The sequence below is a fragment of the Neodiprion pinetum genome, chromosome 2 (assembly GCF_021155775.2).
Source record: "Neodiprion pinetum isolate iyNeoPine1 chromosome 2, iyNeoPine1.2, whole genome shotgun sequence".
Classification (NCBI taxonomy): Eukaryota; Metazoa; Arthropoda; class Insecta; order Hymenoptera; family Diprionidae; genus Neodiprion; species Neodiprion pinetum.
This window is the reverse complement of record NC_060233.1, coordinates 1,070,571-1,086,740: the sequence shown is the minus strand read 5'-3', so window position 1 is coordinate 1,086,740 and position 16,170 is coordinate 1,070,571. Positions and strand designations below refer to the sequence as shown.

The 16,170-nt window shown below is 44.4% G+C and overlaps 1 protein-coding gene across 7 annotated transcripts in view; it reads left to right on the top strand.

Annotated features, from left to right (window-relative positions):
• LOC124212668 (serine/threonine-protein phosphatase 4 regulatory subunit 1) overlaps nt 1-16,170 on the top strand; it is a 136,688-nt gene that overhangs the window by 94,078 nt on the left and 26,440 nt on the right. Inside the window, exons 1-2 of one of the 7 annotated variants that reach the window (XM_069133827.1) lie at nt 354-1,366; nt 1,910-2,593. The exons of 5 other annotated variants lie outside the window; for them this stretch is intronic. The gene's annotated coding sequence lies outside the window, so the exon portion shown is untranslated. Of the gene's footprint in view, nt 1-353; nt 2,594-16,170 lie in introns of those variants that run through there. One more of the 7 variants, XM_046612982.1, reaches the window with a different exon arrangement.

Sequence of the window (16,170 nt, the reverse complement as noted above, 5' to 3'; positions counted from 1 at the left end):
AGTTTTCTTCGTTAAAACGATGCCTGACGGATGTTACCCCGGGATAAGGACCTTGCGTTTTGTCGCTTATCCGAGGAAACGGAGAAAGAATGTGCGAGGAGAGAGAGAGAGAGAGAGAAAGTAAACGACGAGTGATCGATTTGAAGTGCGAAACCAAGAGAGAGTTGCAAGTAATATTAACGAATGTGTGAAACACGTGGGTCGACGACGATGACGTCGACGAACGCCACCATCGTAGCGGTACACGAGCGAAGCTGCCGGAAGGAGAGCCGGAAGTTCAAGCGCGTTCCAGGAGGCTACTTTCAACACCACCGGCAACGCCAGCCGTTCCTTCTTTTTTTTTTCTTTTTCTTATCCCCTCTGTTTCCGTTACTTTTTCAAAAGTTTCTCCCACCTCACTCCGTGTTTTTCGAGAGCAATCGATCAACGAACGATTGATGATTACCGCTGATCCGGTTATAAATACGCTTGCACGGTTTACAAGTAGCAAGAAAAAGTAGAACAACCTTGATGCTTAATAATAATTATTTATCTGTTCGAAATCGTGACTATGGTGAAAATTTACACGAACGGTGGAATTGATAGTAGTTCGGGAATGAAACGCGTTACGTAAAAATAAAATCTACGATCAACGTGTGTAAAAAAAAAAAAAAAAGAAACGAAACAAAAAAAAGTGCCGACCAAGCTTTCCATCTTTGTCGTTGATTTTTACTTGTGTATATAAATAATTCCCTACTTTAAATGTCACGTTAGTGTTTCTTATTTTTCATCGTTTTCCTTGTTTACCCTGAACGACGAACGATGACGTAGAAGGCGGGTTGGGGGAGTTTAAGAAACAAAAAAAATATATATGTTTATACTAAACAACCGTGATATACATACCGACCTAATCCAACGAACGGACTTACGTATTGTGTTTGCGTGTGTGTTTACATCCTTTCCTCGAGGACGAATAACAATTGTAGCAAATAGAATTTGATGAGGGAATCCGAGTTGACCGTCGTCGTAACGGTCCGAAACAAGTTGCTCCTCCTGCAAGTGTTGAGATTCTGGTACAAGACTGTACACGGCAACAAGTTCGTCCCCTTCCTGGTTCACCTTTTTTTTTTTTTTTTTTCAAGTTACTCCACGAAGGATTTATCTTTGATAATTTTTTCTTCTCTTTTGCCGAGAACCGGAGACGTGATTTCATCTCTGAGAGAGAGAGAGAGAGACAGAGAGGATCGCGAGCATCAATGGCGAAACTTTGTGCACGTATAAAAAAAGTGCAAAACAAGATCGACGAAAGCAGAATACGATCGGGAAAGGGGAAAAAAATAAGAAGACACATAGCTTTAACACAGCAGCTTCGTTCATTCGAAGAGAGGTACAGAGAAAGAGAGAGGGAGAGAAAGAGAGAGGGAGAGAAAGAGAGAGATAAAGAGGGAAAAGTCAGCGAGCGCGTTCACCCTCCGAGCCAGCGGCTGGTGACGGTGGTGGTGTACGCACGCCACTTCCGGTCTACGGCAGGAAGCGCTCCGCACACGTGTCCTGGTTCGTTTTGTTCTCTCCTACTTCTACTCGTTTCACTCCTCCTCCTCCTTCTCCCTCTTACTTCTTCTCGCGATCCGTTTCCACTCCTACCACGCGACTTTTTCCTCCCGCCATTCCGCCATCCACCCTCCGTGTGTGTACCCGGCACTAACGCACGACGCCGTTCTTTCCCTCTCTCTCTCTTCCTTCCTTCGTACTCAGTCCCACCCATCTTACTCTCTGCTTTGGCATAGTCAGCCTAAAGGATCGACTACCCGTATGCTCGGGACGCCGCGTTCCGAACAATCGGCGAAATGTTAGTCGTGTATAACGCGACTAGATATGTCGATAGAGGCATTTCGACCATTGATAATACAAATTACGCGTTATTAAACAGCCGACAGGTATCGGAAGAAGGAGAGAAAGGCGTGTGCGCGGGAAACAATGTGTGTACACGTATCTACGGACGACGAAATAATTTGTATCGTACGAAGAAGTGTTTTTTTTTAGTGTGCATCGTTCGTCGTTTGTGATTGTTTGATGATGTGCGCGTGTGCGTTGCTGAATATTATACAACATACAATATATAATATATATATGTATCGTGTAACACTCTGCACAGGTGATGAAAATGATGATCTGGGATTGACTGACAAAAAAAAAAGAAAGAAAGAAAAAAATAATTGGCACGAGAGATGAAGTAAATAAAAATGAGAAATAAAAATTAATCTTCTTTTAATTAAAATCCAAACGATTGCACACTGCCATTGCATCGATATAATATTACGTACACGGACGTGCATTTATAAAATACAGTGAAGATGTTGAACTTTGAGCGTACGACGTTCTAAATTCTCATCGGCGATGCCGAAATAACAAACTCTCGACTACCGTCGTGACTACAACCGCGCGATTTCGTCGTACAGTGATAGATAAGATGGTAAACAATTTCCGAATCATTGTTTGTTTGCTCGATTTAATCGGGAAGACTAACGTCATCGCCGCTGCTGCCGCCACCGTAAAGCGCAGCTCATCATTGATTCAGATGCTGCTGCTGCTGCTGCTGCTTCATCGCCACGTGGTACGTACACGCTCATTCGCTGCTCGCTACACACGCACACACACTCATTCTCTGCTCGATCGCGCACGCGCGCGCGATTATATTACTTATATTTCAAACAGCGTGATATAAATTCAACTAGGAATGCTTGGTTGGGTTTCTGTACCTGTAACACGGTGTGTACGATCGATCGATAACGGGATCGTGTTCGTCTGAATGTTTTCTTTATTTTTTTCCTATTTTCATAAATCGTTTGAATTATTCGTTCGATATTACTTAATGCGGTTAATTGTCTATATTCTCTGATCAAGGAAGAGGTTACGTAACTATCACTCCCTCCGACAAACTGGACAATAAAATGTATGTGCACGCGTGTGTGTGATACACGTGATACACACGCCTATGAATGGAATTTCGATGGTGCATTCATATATTTCTCACAGCGTGAGTCGTCGTCTCGCGTGCATTGACGCGCCTACGTTGGCTCCGTATCTTCCTCTTCTTCTTCTTCTTCTTCTTCTTCTACCTACTATACCGGGGGTCGCCTAACTCTCCCTCTCTCCCTCTCTCTCGCTCGCTGCTGCTGCTGTTGTCAGGGTTTCTCAACTTGGCAAGATATTAATATGCGTATACACGAGACAAGAAACAAAACGTTAAAAACTATAAACGGAAGATTTTTAATTTTTCCGCCGGGTTCAACGCTCATCCCTTTCCCCCCCGCCCCCTCCCTCTCCTCGCGTTATGGCCATTTTTTCTTCTTCGGCACAAAACGTGCAACACGCGTATATTTATTATATAGGTATGGGGGGGGGGGGGGGGGGGGGGGGCAAAAGAAATGGACATAAACGGGAAAATAAATTCAGAGACGATTGAAATCGAGTTTCACAACGTGCGGATATTTTATACTTGTGTAATATATAAATATATATAAATAATTGCGGGGAATTTTTTTACGCTCAGTTACGTCGGGTTTAATCATAATAATAAGGGGAGAGGGAGAGATTTTAAACATATGACTTTGAGTTTGCGGTACTTGTACACCTCGTCGCTTAACGGTACTTGCCTACCTACCTACCAATCTATATATCTCTATCTAGTTACCGCGTACCGATGCAATTTTTTTTTTCTTCTCTTCCTGCAATTTTTGTCTCTTATTCTGTTTGTATCTTTCTCTGCTGCAAAATTTCTCTTAATATTTATGTTTTTCGCGAAAACGATACTTCGGGTTTTCGAAGAATCTAAAGTCCCGTACAATTTTCATTAGATACATTGAATGAAAAATCTATTGCATACATACACGCGTACAATGTGTAATTTATTTCGACACAATGTCGGTATACCCTCTTACATCTAGGTGTAATCGTTTCATTGACTATTATTACATTTTCTGTGCCGAAATATCTCTTAATTGTGTAACTGTAAGTGGGATGAAAATTGACGAGTAATTATTTTATTGTTATTACTCGTGTTATTCTTTTCTCTTTAATCGAGGGTCGCGTAGAGTCTGATACTAGTGTATCAAAAAAAGGGGGGTAAAAAAAAAAAGAAAAGAAAATACCAACCCCGAACAATTACAGTAATTGGATCGTACGTGAACGTAGCCAGTAACGACGACGACGACGACGGCGTCGGCGACTGCGGCGCCGCCCTGGAGTAGGTATAGAATAAGGAGGCGGCGTCGGCGAAGAACTCTCCGAGACTTTAAGTTCATCGCTCCCGCGGATGTGCAAACATAACGCGAGCTCCTCGCCGCCGCCGCCGCCGCCGACGCGTGCACGCAACCGCCTCGCCGACTCGTCGTTGCTGCTGCTGCTGCTGCTGCTGCTGGTGGTGGTGATGATGTCGGTTGGCCCTTCGAAGCGAGCTACGAAGGGAACCGGAGACCCAAGACCGGGAGGGAATTGGAAACCGACGTCTACCTGTAGGTTAGGTAAACGCCAAGACTCGTTGGAGTTAAATGATGCAGGTATATCCGTGCGTGGCGTGCGATCGACGGTCCAATTCTTTGTCCATCCGACGACGACGACGACGACGACGATGACGATGACGATGACGATGATGATATTGTTATTATTACTCGCGAATATACAAACGTTACATGTGATAACGGGGGGGGGGGAGGCAGGTGATGTATATAACAATAAATCACACACGTGTGGTGCGTCGTAATTAAATAATTGTAAGTGTAACGGACAAGTTGGCTCTCTTGGCGTTACATCTGATCCCCACCCCCGCCCCTCTGACCCTCCTCCTCCTCCTTACCCCCTCCGCGAGTATTCACGCGTATTACCTGCGCATTGGTATAACATGGGCGTCTTCTCGCACGTACGTCACTGCAAACCGACCGACCGACCAGCCAACCAACCGACGACGTCGACAGTGTTTTACGACTTCCTTGTAGTACGTTATATACGTGAGAACTTGTGTACGCATATACATGTGTGTGTGTATATATATATATACATATATGTGTATTTTATGCATACAGATGTGTTATATACACGTACATGCATATCCGTATGTTTGTATACGCGCGTCACTCGAGGTCACTGTACATAATGTGATTGGAAGAGGAGTAGGGTCTGGATGTGTGTAAATTACGCGTATTATACAGATATATTATACATACTATACATTATATGGATGTAAGAATGCGGTGGAAAATCGCGAACGGTTTTACTGCAGAGAGAGAGAGAGAGAGAGAGACAAACCTTCTCGACTCACTCACTCGCCACCCTGCGTATCTTGTACGTGTGTATGTATGCGTGTATGTGTCCGGCACCGACTAGAATGTGTAGCATCATCGACGAGGAGCGAATGATTTATACAGATTTATTACGGGTTTAATATACGGTGTGTTTATTAATACGTAGATAGGCGTGCGCGTGCATACCCGTATACCTTTTATTACACCTCGTCTTCTTTTTCATCATCCTTCGCGATTCGCACGCGTCTCATTCGCGGTTTATCCGCATGCACGCGTGTATGCATTCGTAAAAGGGTCCCTGGTGTGGGTCACGTGCGTCGACGACGTCTGGCGGCCCCGGCGCGGCGGCGAGCTGCAGTGGCTCTGTTTACACCGGGTACAGCGCGGCGGGGCCTCCTCTCCTCTCTTCTCCGTTCCATATATATATATATATATATTTTTTTTTTTTTTTACTTCTCTCGAGCAGCATTTAGTGCAGTGGGCGGTGGAGGTGCTGCTGCTGCTGCTGCTGCTGTTGTTGTTGCCGCTCTCTTCGCGTACGGTGATACAGCCTCTGATACTGCACTACTACTACTACTACTACTACCAGGAGCAGCAGCAGCAGACGTAGTGAGAGAGAGAGAGAGAGAGAGAGCGGACCGCCGACGCCATGACATGGCGGAATGCATGAGAATTTAACTAAGTCGGAGGAGCTAACGCCGCTATATCCTCCACCCACCCCCACCCTCCTTTATTCATTCTTTTCTTTTCTCATCCTCCTCTTCCTTTTCCACCTAATTTTCTACCCCTCCTCGTCTTGTTGTTCTGGACGATCGCATTAACATTTATATATATATATATATATATTTATTGGACGCGTCGAATCTTATCTATCTTTATACGTACAGAAGGTACAAATGTATAAAATATTATACGGTGTTTTACACGGTAACACGCTGCACGTAATATCTTTATACACTCTAGTGCACGCATGCAGGCACGGTCGATGCCTCCTTGTTGACGTACGCGTCGTCTTATCGTCTCCTCGTCAGCCGTGTTATAACTATTACTATTGCCATGACGACGACGACGAGGATGACGTGGGAGAGGGGGTGATGTTCGATGTCGTGTGTGGACGCACGTGCGTCCGATGCGTGTTGCGGTTTTGTCTGTAGTAACGACTATGTGCAAATATGATATTGCGGATTAATTGTCATAACAGGTACGTATAACTATGTGCGTACTATCGCGGTTTCGAATTCCGAGCGGTTTTTTTCCCCTTCCCTCCCCCTCCCCCTCCCGCGCCTTATTTCTATCTCTTTCTTCTATCTTTCGTTCGCACGTCGCAGTGACGATTCATTCAGAAAAATTCAAATGCACCGCTTATTACGCGCTGCTGCGTTGGTAATTAAGTATAATAATTTTCTTCTTTTTTTTTCTCACTTGTAATCTATTCGTGCATTTCGTATTTCCTTTTTTTCCCCCATCATTCGTGTTTCACGTATGATATTTATGTATACATATGGGTATGTATCTTTTCCGTAGCTGTGCCGGGTTACACAGGTTCATTCGGTGTAATTGTATCTTACGTATTACTGTTCGTTGATTATTATTGTTGTTATAATAATTAAAACGCACGATGCGTAATGTAAGATGTTTTAATGTTGGTGAAATTTTTTATGCAGAGTAAAAATCCTCGGGAAGATTAGTTGGGTCGTTGTCACTGGGTCATAGTTTTTTTTATAATCTTTGTTTTTTTCATTTTCTTTATTTTCATCTTCAATCCTTCCAGTTCCGTAGCTACACGGTTTTGCATCATCATCATCATCATCATCATCATCATCATCGTCATCACCACCACAAGGTGGGGATACGCCTTTTTACCTTTACGCGTGGTAAAAGGTCGTATAATGGCGCGTACGTCCTTATACCATCAGACACGCGGTGTATGATGTACCTGATGCCGAACAAAGGTTCTAATATATTTTATATGTATTCAAATTATGACCGTGCACCCTGATAATCCTTAACACGGTAATGAAAATCTCTCTATTGCAAACGTTGCTGTGTTCTCAGAAATCATTGATTGAATTTCATATTGGATTTTTACAACCTGTAAACAACATTCACGAAGACTCAAAGCACGGTGTTACAAATACATATTGTGAATGGGTTTTTTTTTTTCTCCTATGCGCAAAGTAATGCCGGTTAAATCTTTGCCAAGGTACGGGAAAGAAAATAATATACACACACACACACACATATTTTTAACCGGGAAATTTGAGAAAAAGCAGGGATTTTTTTTCCGGTTTTCTTTTTCGTCCGTCTTGTTTTGTTGATATTCTTTTATTTTGGTACCGTTATTTCTCTTTTATCATGATTTTCTTTCCCTCGCCGTCTTCGCCGTCCTTCGTCGTCGTCTGACCGCGTATAGAAATTCCTCGTTTTCTCCAGACAGTAAACAACACCACCGTGTACCTACCTACCTACCTACCGACTGCAGCAGTCGTTCGGTGCGTAGTAACCACCGGCTCGCCGACACGGTGCACCGACCATTTATGCCACACATACCGCACGTTTGTATCACCTATCCAGTGAGGAGATTTTTCGAATCCCTCGGAGGTCAGTGGCGTTATCGTTATCGTTATTGTTATTATCGTCGGCGGTGACGTTACCTCTACCATTACCTCTGTACGCACGAAACGAAGTTGGAGAAAATATTTGTATTTAGTTTTTAAGGACAACATACTGTTTTACATATTACGAGTATTCCTGTATTTTGTATGTTTTAAGGGTGCGGGAAACTAGTTCATTGGGCTGATCGAAGTATGTCTGAGGACAGACGTTGACGTGCAGGTCGATCAACAATGTAGGATCGAATCAGGAATGTGAGAATTCTATCAGTCGAATAATTCAGGATGCGGGTTATGTTTGTAACGGTGGAGAAAATCCATATATCGGTGATCGACTTCGATCCGGTTACTTTTTATACTGCCAGCAACATTGACGCGAGCTGTTAATTGTCGTGTTATTTATATTTCATTTTTTTTTATCTGAACCCTAACCGCACGGGAACAACGTTTAAAAAATAACGAATCGGATCGATTTTCTTTGCAAGCTCTTGAGGCGCTGCGTTATCGTCAACGGTAGAAAATACAAATCGGGTTTTTTTTTTGTTTTTTTCAAGTAACCGATCCTTTCACTTCATATAACTTATAACTAATCGTACACCAGTGGGGGAAGTATTACTTGTATTGTCTCGGACGGGAAGATTGACGAATGAATGGATGGATGGATGGATGGATGGATCGATGGATGGATGTTCTACAGTCAGGATGGTCGTTGAGTAGTCAAAGTTCCTACTTGAAGATAATCGAGAAGAGGAATTGGGCAGCTAAAAGAAAAAAAATAACACGAGTCGCTTTTTTACCGCTTTAGGTATCATGTCAAGAAAATCGTAGGCTCTCGTCTCGGTACGTAGTTCTTGACTCGTTGAAAAGATAACTTTCTAAACACTGTCTGCTGAAATCGATCAAATATGAGGGTTTCGATCGATGATTGATAATCGAGGTACACTTGCGCGTTACAGTTACTTATCATATTACTACAAACAGCAATCTGTCGCGAAGTTTATCAAAATATTTAAATAATATAAATTGTTGGTTTTTTTTTTTTAAATTAATTTTTTTAAATTATTCCGTTATTACGCGTTGTGTAAATATTTGAGGGAAAAGAGGAGAGCTCGTGCGTGATAGCGAAGAACGCGGCAGGCGAACGAGTGAGTCCCAAAGAGTCACTGTTTGGGGCACGGTGGAAGTGAAGAGATAAAGACGAAGAGGAGACAGAGAAAGAGAAAGAGTCATTCATAATTCCTCGTTGTTTGATCTTGCGTCTTTCTCGCCGTCGTCGTCGTCGTCGTCGTCAGGCAGAGGTTACGCGAGGTTAAAGTGAGAAAGACGGCAACGGGGTCAGCGGCCGATCGGTGCAGCTATGCGCTCGTGTTCGTAGCTATGCATACATATATTTATTATGTGTATAGGCTCGGTCGGCCGACGCGGATATCCATCCATACACGCGTCGACTCCGCTCAGCCATGTGTGCGCGACGCATCCTTAGCTTTACCGTATGTTACATATGCGCGTACCTATATATATATATATATATATATTTGTGTGTATATATACATATACGTACGCGTATCGCGTGTACAGGGTGTTCCGAAATTAGTTGGCTGCACTGCGCCGAACAGCATCGCAAATTTTTGGTCAAATATACGTGGGTTGTTGTGGCGTTGCCACAGGGTTGAAAAAAAAAAAAAAATTGTCATATTTCACTGCAGCAGGGGTAGATATGTGTAATTCGTATTCATATGTTATTTCTCCAACGTGTGTTTACGTTTGAATTATTGCATCTTAATTTATATATCTACCGCAGTTTCGTATCGATGCTCCAGTCTCGTTGCTTAGAGACGTGTGTATACCTTTCTGGTGGATAGTCAGCGGGAGGAAAGAAAGGAAGGAAAAGAAAAGAAAAGAAAAGAAAAGAAAAGAAAAGAAAGAGTCTTGTTGCGGATACGGATTGTATATGTGAGCTCTTAAGTGCAGCCCGTAGAACCTACCAATCCACTCTCGGGTCGAATAATTAGCGCCTACCCTTCGGACTTTTTTGGTGCGTATACCGCGGCGTATAATATACACCTAAGTACCTATACCGTGCCTGTTTAGCGGGCTGAATTAGTAGTTGCGAGTGTGCCAGCTTTGCACTAATTGTAAGGCGCTTACAAAGAACCGTCGATAAGTAGCTGTGTGTGTGTATATATATGTATATATATATACTGTAGGTACAATATATTGTGCGAAAACTGCAAGTAGGTAACGGTCATTGTCACTATGCCTTTATGTACACACGTAGATATGTGTAATGTACAATTTTGACATACGTGCGGTTTTTTTTTCTTCAACTTTTACGTTATCCTTATGCATTTTTTTTTCTCTTTGTCTTTTGCGAGACGTGCCCCTCGAACGTCGTACGTGTTGAAAGTTTGCGAAACGTACGTTCGCAAAAGAAATCTGTCTCCAGACAACCTGTTTTTACGACTCATAGATGCATTGCCCTGGAAATATATCACTCGACCTCTGTAGATGCGACATAATAGACGGAAGAAATGTGAACAGCGGTAATATAAATGACGGTTAATTATCCTGCCGGCAAATCGATGATCATCCAAGAGTTGAAATTCCTGAAAATCCTCGTCACTCGCGCATTCGTAGTTTATGCAAATAAACTATGTGTGCAAAAGCTCCCTCCGCGTGCCTTCGGAAGGTGTGAAAGACAGACAGACTACGCGGGAGTTGTAGTTGTAGTTTGCGGTCAGTCAATGCAGGCAGACGGACAGACAGTCAGGCAAGCAGGCAGGCAGGGTGCACGGTGACAAGGCCGAGATCATATTCCCCTCGTCGTCGTCGTCGTCGCCTGCGTCGGGCGTCGAGGGGGGAGCGGAGGCGACTATACACGATACGGCACGACGACAGATTCCACACGCTAACTGCGGCAGCGGCAGCGGCAGCACGTCGCGGGCAGACCGGGTCACGTGGTTGACGACGGGACGACCAGTTCGCGCTGTTGTTATACCGCTCGGGGATCGTGCCGGGCGGCGGGAACACCGCGATGTGTGGGGATTGGGGCGGAGGTCCGTGGGGCTGGGGAAACTGCTCCGCGAACGTCGCGGGGGACGCGGGGAAGGGAAGGGCGCGAGAGGGGAGAGGCGGTGGCGATGTCCTCACGAAGGTCACGGCCGGGAATGCGGTTCTCGTCGGTCGCGCCAAAGTCGCGTAGTACCGACGATCCTGGTCCGCTGCTGCTGCTGTTGCTGCTACTGCTGTTGTTGTCGTCGTCGTCGTCGTCGTTGTTTTTGTTGTTGCTGCTGCCGCTTTTCATGCTTTTGCTGCAATTCTTCGGGGCACGTTTTGCTTTTACATTGCACGCTTACGACATACACGTATAATATCAATCATAATAGTAACGATAATAATAATAATATTGTTTTATACCGAGACGTAACGGACGTATAACACACCGCTGCGCATTCGTTGTGATATATTTGTATAATCTAATGGTTGTGTTGGGATATCTGTTTTTTAATGTATCACGCATGGCGTACGATGTTCATACGACGTCGGTCGTATAGCACGTATGTTGTACAAGCAACGTGCGCACGCTTGAGCGAAACTGCGAGATACGTATTCGAAGTTATTGTCAGGTAATTCTGTCACGATTGTCTTGAGTGTTGTAAAAAGATACGATTTGCAAATGCGTAGTATGCAATTTCGTTCCTTGGGTAAAGACACTGACCAGTCCCTTCCCGTCGCTTTTTATAAAAAAAAAAAACAAAAAAACAAACTTGCGACAGCGCAAACATCACATTCTTTGCAATCGCCAATTTTCTTCCCTTGTCATACGACATCCTGCATTTTTAAAACTTTTCACGTCCCGTTAGTATTTCGTCATTTTACCGAATACCGTAAGTCGGTGATGATTTGCAATTGCGGGTGCATAAATTTTCTGCAGTACGCTCATCTTTTTTCTCGTTTCTTTTTTGTTTTTTCACCTCACTTTCCAAACCACTTTAATTTACTTGAGCTGAACTTGTCGCGTACTAAGTGGGTTTTTTTTTTTTTTCTTTTACAACCTTGATATATCGCAGGGTAAACTTATTTCAGATGAAAAATGGGGGAAGGAGCAAGGGTGGGACAACGATAAAGTGATACACGTAACGTTTATGTGCACGTGTGCATGCGCAAGTGTATATATGATGAGAATAGGGAGAGAAAGGCAAGCTGGCTGGCTGGCTGGCGTTGCTGTACCAGCGACAACGTTGTGTGTTGTACGCATGGTCGGTTCGGCGAACTCTCCGTGTCCCTGACCCACCCCAATGGCTGGGGATGCACCGGTCGTCGATGGAGACGGAGGGAGAGAGAGAGGGAGTGAGATGAAAGGAGAGAGAGAGAGAGAGAGAGTGTAAGAGGGTGGGGGCCGCGTAGCGTCGTTGTATGCAGTTTTGTTGGGTCTCTTCGTCCGTTCGTACGAATCAATACGACATTTTCCCTCATGCGACGACCCCACTCCACCCCGTACACGTCTCCACCACTACCTTGTGCACAGTTTTCCCTATTGCTAGAACGAAATCGAGCGGACCGCTATGGACCGTACGTCACTGCAACGCTGCGAGAAATCATCATCACTCACAAATTTCTGAAAGAAATTCTTTCACCTTCGTAGTATTGGAATTTTTTTTATATTTCTTTTAATTCGATTTTCCTTTCCTTTACTACTTCGTTAGTATTGTTTCAGGTAGCTTTGAATCTCGTTACACGTGTCGCATGATATAACTGTCCCATGATATATATAACGTGGTATATTAATAGGCACCGGGCTACTACACCGATGTGTAGATGAGATAAAAAAATAAATGAATAAAAATTGTTGCGTAATTTACTAGAAGCGATGAAAATTATCTCTCCTCGTGACGGATGATTGTGACGTAGGTGTGTACCTGATACGTATGTCGAAATACGGAAAAGCTTGCGCATCGTCGTGCAATCGTAAGTCTACATACCGCAATATTAGGCGATCGTTGAAAAGTAAATTAATTTTACAATCGTATCCGCGTCTCTTTGTCTCGTAACCCCATCTTCGACTTCCCGTGGCTGCAACAGACGAATTGAAACGTCGCGAGAAAGAGAGAGAGAAACGGACAGAGAAAGGTGGATATATATATGTATATATATATATATTTTCCGCAGGCAAAAAAGCTCCAGAGACGTTAAATTTCGCGAGTATCGGAGTAGCGACGGAGAGCGGGGGTGGGAGAGGGATGGAGGAAGGATAGTCGGTCTTGCGGAAAGCGTTGTGCTTCGCCCGGCTCGCCACGAGGTATTTTGCGGTGTGGCGTGCGGGCGTAGTGACGACGGTGGCGTCGTGGTGGGGGTCTTCATTCACCAACGCCGCCGCGACGCCAAAGGACCGACGGAACGTACGCGACGTAGGCGACTCCGGGCGACGCGCAGGCGCGTTTCATCATCCCCTCTACCTCCCACCTCTTCCCCGGGAATCGCCTCGTCGACGCCACTCGTCGTGGCCATGGCATCCGCGCTGGCTCTGCATACTATAACTTACTCGCGTACACGCCGTCGTACCCCCCTCCCTTCCTTCCTTCCTTCCTTCCTTCCTTCCTTCCTTCCTTCCTTCCTTCCTTCCTGCATCCATCCATCCTTCCCACGAAACAGCCAAACTCGCGATACGGAATCGCGTAGTACACGCAACTCTCTCCGTACTGTTTGTGCTCAATGTTGCCGATCGCGTGGGTACGTGTTTCCTACCTGAAATTTGAAAGTAAACTGCGCATGCGCGAGTTTTGTCGGACGTTCGTGCAGGCTGGCCATCCCGAGTTTTCACCTGTCAAACTGTTTCTGGCGGCGATGTCGTCGATGCGAATTTTCGAGGTTAGAATGTCAAATAATTGAGGCAGTGACTCGGAAAGACTTCGGAAGCGTTTGTTATCGGGTCGGAAAGTCGATTCTTCGAAGAACGGTCGGAATTTAACGCTTACGCTGTTTGAAAATTCAAACGTAGACATTTTGCGTAGGTTGGCCCGCCTGCGTCGCAGACAAGAATATCGCTGCGGGAAGATTTCGCCGACAAATGAGATTGAATTGTTTGGCGCGTGCGCGGTTGATTTTCAAGTTTCAAGAGATTCATGTAGAGTATATATATGCATGTGTATATTGCGACTGATCCGAAGTGGGAAAAAATGATTGACCCTGCAACGATTTATGCTAATGGCGGGAGAAAAATTTAAGCTTTGACTACCGCACCTCGGAGAGACTCGTTGAACACATACGTGTATGAATATCGTCGCATATACATCGTCGGTTGGATTTTAAGCTAACTAGAAAATTTTTGACGGTGGTTCTTTTCGAGTGATTGTACGGTGTAAGTGTATATTCGTACAAGCAGCTTGAACTGCGACGATTGTTTATGAAAAATTGAATTCGTAATGGTTTTGGGAAAATTGGGGAAGGGGGATGAGACACTTTCGATTAACGACGGTAATTTCGCAGTTTTCTAAAATCTCGGAGTAAACGTATACAATTATAAAGACACTGTTGTATATATTGTACCGACTGTCGAGAAAATGATGAAAATTTCTTTGTTTTTTTACTACGTTGTATAAATAATATATGTATAATATTGAGATAGATCACGTTAAATCGAATCATTTGTGGCAAGCCATTGCGCGATATTAATGAATTCTTTCAAAAATAAAAAACAATTGTAATTTCTTTATTTTACGCATATATAATGATGTTATGTATATTATCGAGTGAAGGATGAGGACATTTTCAAAAATACACAACCTTTTCGAATAATTCATGCCAAGTGTCGCGTCTCTTCTCTCTCTCTCTTTTTCTTTCTTTCCTTCCTTCCTTCCATTTCCCCTCTTTTTCATTTCGACAGTTTTCTCTCCCATGCCGCCGCACGGTAAAACCGCGAGGGGACTTTCTGCTCTTTGTGTCGACACCGGAGAGACGTCGCGCGTTCCATTTATATATTACGAATACACGCCAGGGTGTACAATCACCCTGCTCCCTCCCTCTCTCTGGCCGCCTGCACGGCGAGGGGAAAAGCGGTCGACGAATTTACGCGCACCTGCTCGCCTGCCCGTTCGTTATAAGTCCGTTCCCCGTCGTCCATGCGAACTATATAATACGGCATGCGGGGGTATTTTGCTGATACGCTCACGACTCGGATTACAGACCGAGGCGACGCTGTGTTTGTAAAATAGTAACAAAGTACGTACTTTCGCGCTTGTTCGAAATTGCGATACGTACCGGGACGATCTCTTGATACTTGAAAATCAACCGCGCATGCGCCAAATAATTAAATCTCATTGGTCGGCCAAATTTCCCCGCAGCGATATTCTTGTCTGCGACGCAGGGGGCCGACGTTTGAATTTTCAAAGAGCATAAACGTTAAATTTCGACCCGATAAAAAATGCTTCCCAAACCTTTCCGCGTCACTGCCTCAATTATTTGAGATTCTAACCTCGAAAATTCGCGTCAACCGCGGCGCTGGCCGATAAAACTCGCGCATGCGCGGTTCATTTTCAAGTTTCACTCTTTTCGTGCAATAACGAAAGACTGAAATAAACGAACCGACGCGAAACCTGCACTTGCATTGGAAATACATTCACCAATTAGCTATCGACGATTATATAACCAGTATAAATCGAACATGAAAGCTTTCGGTAATGATTGATCAATTTTTTTAATTCCACGAATCATTGCGCACATTCGTCGTATAAACCGATTCGGAATCGCAATAGCAATTCCATGTTTTATACTTATACAACCCCCGTACAGCGCGGGCAACATCATCTCACTAATATACCGCTACTTCATGCTGCGAGTGTGTCGTATATACGTGTTGCGCGCGTTGACTGGAGAGAGGGAGAGAGAGAGAGAGAGAGAGAGAGAGAGAGAGAGAGCGAGTTAGGGAATGCACTTTGACGCTGTTATACGTGTGTATGTATATATACATATATATATATAGCGTGTCGACGAGAGGTTAGCTTTGGCGCGTAGCGGCGCTGCATGGCGATGCAGCAGCAGCAGCATCAGCATCAGCATCAACAGCGTCGTTGCATTCCCCTGCGGTGCATTGACTCGTGCATGCTTCACCTTCCTCCTCCTCTACCCCCCTCTCGCGGTTCAGCCGCCGCCTTCTTCTATCCCGGCATAACATCAACAACAACAACAACAACATTCCTTCTTGATCTCTCCCTGCGGAGTCCCTTATACCTATTAATGGTATAGAGACGTTACTGTATAATCCCACTACCGGCAAACAGGCA